Here is a 4,366-nt window from a genome sequence, read left to right as displayed (position 1 = left end):
TGAACCACACTTTAAGAACTACTGATAGTCTAGCTTAGGGACTGAATTACTATTAGGAAATCAAAATCAGTAAAGACCTATAGGGCCAAATAAAAAGTAAACTATAAATATTTGTGAAATATCATGTGCTTAAAACCATGCTAATCATATCAGATCCAGGGGCAATAAAGCTTAGTAAGATGACCCTGGGATCATCAAATATAATTTAAAGTATATCTTCCCCTTAAAAAGTTTTCATTGCACAACAGATGATCACAGACATGAATTCACAAAGGTTATGTGTATATGCGTGAAAATCCTCTGCTGTGACAAAATGCCTGAAAAATGAAATAAAGTGAAGACTTTTTCTCTCACTATTTAAAAAAAGTTTTCATTGCACCAAACAAAAAACGTTCTTGCCCCTTCAGGCATACAAACTGACTCCCAGATTTCCCACGGCTTGCTACTATATTCCTGTACTTTTTTCTTTCCTTCTTTGTTTGTAGAAGCCCAAACACAAATGGCCACAAGGTATACATGGCAAGGAAGGTTTCAATTTAGCAAGCCCTTTAGAGATTTTATACAGTCCAAGGGAAATTCCCTTAACTTGATCCTTCCTGAGACCCAAATCCTGTCTTCTCAGAGGTTACAAAAGTTAATCAGAATATCTAAGTCTGTCCTATTGTGCACAATAAAGCATACCACTCTCCTACAGCCCCAAAATATGAATAATTGTTTCAAGACTTGAAGTTTACTTGAGAATTTATTTGAGGGAAATACAGAAACACACACTGTTATACACACACACACACACACACACAAGTTCTTATTTTCCCACTTTGACTTTTTCATACTAATCTATTAGATAAATTTTTTTGTGCTAGAGGTGGGCAATATAGTAGTTTTTAGAAGGACAGAAAAGAAAAAAAAATATCACTAATCCCACTTCTCACAAAAGAAGACAGTTATTAGTTATTTAGGAAATATTTTATTTACCCATTGTTGACTATATACAATAAAAGTGTCAAACACTAAAATAGCTTAATTGGCCCAATCCTGGAACTAAATCTCTGTGAACAAACCCATATTGTTGTGGGACAGCAGAGCAATTTCCACAAAATTAAATTGGAATATATGTTTAAATATGTATCTTTCACCCTTTGTCACTAGAAGAAAATACTGGTTATCTGTATCTTATAGTAGAACATGTATTATAAGCAAATGTAGTTTATGAATGCAAAAGCAACAAATGTGGGGTTTTTTTGTATTTTGCTTTTTTAAGTAAAAGGAGCCATAGGGCTTCGCCTTTGGATAAGATATCACTGGGGGATTTTTTAAAAACATTCAGTAAAATAACTCAAATAGCAAGTGTCAAGGTATTGTATATCCACCCAGTTGGTAAAATAAGTCAGTTAATTTGGCAGGTGAGTATTAAGTAATCATGCTGTCAGAATTGGGTAAGTATCTAAGGGAAAAAGACAAAGACTGAACAAAGGAGGAAACATAAAATAAGTAGCATATTATCCAATAAGTAAATAAAAATGAGAAATTCGCAATGCTCTATTGTACCCCTCATAAACCAGTTCAACCCAGCAGAATTTTCTCCTCCTGCTTGGGAGTCCGGAGAGCAATGTGGGGGTGGGGAATGATAGCCTAACTGCTTGTGAACTGTGTTGCTGAGAGGTGTTTTCGGAGATTTCTGAGAAGAAAGGCCTGGTCCCTTTTAAGAATTAAAAGCTGCTCTCTGGCAAGCACAGAGTTTCAGAATGGCAAAGAAGCCTGGCTCTCCATACATTAGCTTTTCCCCCTGAAGGAGGGAGATGAATTAGAAGTGTAGCTGCCAGGAAAAGCCTGAATAGAGACCATTTAAGCAGATTTTTATTCAGGCCCAGGGAAACTCACATAACTTGGTCTTTTTCTCAGTTCTCAAAATGGAAAATGTATGTGTAAACGCTCTGAAGCCTCGCCCACTCTAGGAGGCAAAGATGGGGCCTTGTTTGTCTATGAACACAAGTGTTTTGCACAGACCTGAGTGCATAATAGGCCCTCCAATGTATGTCTGTGTTAACAAAAGACAACATTATGTCTTTAGACCTATCCACCTTCCGTTTGTCTCTTTTTTCTGAAAAAAATTTAAATAAAAAAAGATTTCACAATCTTCCTGAAATTAAACTCAAGTTCCTTTTTATAAGAAAAGGACTAGAGAGTCAGAATAGAATTATGTGGTAGAACACGGCAGGCCCCTTATCTTACTGATAAGGAAACTAAGGCACAAAGAAGATGACAGGTTTGTGTAAGGGGCCCTAACTAGTTAATGGCAGAGTTTAGAATAACTCAAACCACCTACTTTCTCACGTCCATTCAAGTAGAGCTGAGGTAATCAAGCCTGGATCTATGGATCAATTTTAAGAACTTCAAAATTGTTCCCCAAAATGTGTAAATAAAATTCTATGTGCATCGAATCTGTTGGGGAGTTTGAAGTTATTGCTTGACATTTTTTGCAGAGCTTTATAGATTGAATTCAGGACCTCCAGCATGTTAGGCAAGTGTTCTACCACTGAGCTTCACCCCTAGCCATGTCCCTTGATTTTTGAAAGAGGTATGTGAATTCCACATTCCTAAACGGAGTCATTAGGGAATGATAGAGAATCATTTCATACTGTTACTCCTATGTTGTGAGGAGTTAAGATCAGAATTTTGATGAAGAGTTCCTCTGAGGGACAGAGAGAGGGCTCAGGGCGTAAAGCTATTTGCCGCTAAGCCTAACAACCTGAGTTTGAGCCCAGTAGCCCATGTAATGGTGGAAGGAGAGAACCTACTCTACAAAATTGTCCTCTGATCTCCATATGTGAACCTTGGCACATGCACGCACACTCACATGTGCACATGCTCACACATGTGTGTGTGCACACACAAAATAATATTTTTTTTAAAAAAAATAGTTGCTCCGAGATCTCAGCAGATAGAAAGTAAGAAGGAGAGACAGACACATTGGCTTTTTTTCTGTTTTTGTTCTCTCCGGGATTCTAATCATTTGAATGACAACCATTCACACTGAGGGCAGATCTCTTGTTAGTCCACTCAGATTCCCACACTAATCTCCTTTGGAAACATTCTCACAGACACACCCCAAAATAGTGCTTTACCATGTTTCTATGTATTCCTTAATCTAAGCCAGTTAGCACTAAAGCTAGCCATCACAGTAACTGAGCTAGCTATAAACCAGAATACAAATAAGTCCACTCATACATAGTATGCTGAGCACAGATGCACAGGGCTACAGCAGTGACCTGATCTATCTTATAGCATCTCTCAATCTTCCCTGTGCACTCCTCACCCTCACCCCATTAAGCTGATGCTCTAAAACCTACAATACACATAGAAATGGCAGGAGGGCATCAAATATTTCAGAAACGCCTTTAGGCTGAAGAGACAAGGAAGGGCATCAAGTATGAGAACTATGATCACAGACTTTGGAGTAAGACAGTCCTGAATCTCATCCAATTTGAAATGTATTAGCCACTAACATCCTCTCAACCGAAGTTTTCACATTCATGAAACAGAGGTTATTATATCAACAGCTTTTTTATGCATTTTTGTGAAGAGAAAATAAGACGAAAATATAAAACACCTAACATAAAACACCTGACACATACCAAATGCTCACTTTATGGTAACTATTTTTTACAGTTACACATATTTATTTATTTATCGTGTGTGTGTGCATACACATGCGTGTGCATGTATGCCACAATATGTGTGTGGAGATCAGAGGACAACTTGCCAGAATTGGTTCTCTAGTTCTACCATGCAGTCACAGGGATCAAATTCAGGTTGTCAGGCTTGGTATAAGCAACTCTGCCTGCTGAGCCACCTCATCCACCCTAAGGTAGCTACTTTTGCTAACAGTAAGAACACAGACTGAATTCCAGCAGAAAAGCTAGTGTGACCCCATTATCCCATAATTTATCCCAAGTAATGGTCCCACTTTGACTTCATGAATTCTTCATGAATTTTCAAAGATAATGACTAACACAAAGTATTTTACCTTAGGTTCTGAACACCACACACACACACACACACACACACACCATTATGAAGATCAATCTGGGAATATAGCTCAGAATACACTTCATATACATCCCAAAAGGTGATATTGATAAGGAGTGCTACTTGTGCTAAGGAAACTTGGAATAACTTAAGCATCTATTCCAGGAAGATTCTGGAAAAAAGATCTAACATTGTAGCTTACCATGGAGGGGTTTGAAACAACGAAGCAGCTGAACACGTACCAATATGGATTGATATGAATGATATGGTCCTGTGTGAAAAATATTAAGGAACAAAATGAGTTCTTTGAAATAAACTATTATTATAATTGTTATTT

The sequence above is a fragment of the Nannospalax galili genome, unplaced genomic scaffold, assembly GCF_000622305.1.
Source record: "Nannospalax galili isolate Female #2095 unplaced genomic scaffold, S.galili_v1.0 scaffold7, whole genome shotgun sequence".
NCBI lineage: Eukaryota > Metazoa > Chordata > Mammalia > Rodentia > Spalacidae > Nannospalax > Nannospalax galili.
This window is presented reverse-complemented; position numbering follows the sequence as displayed.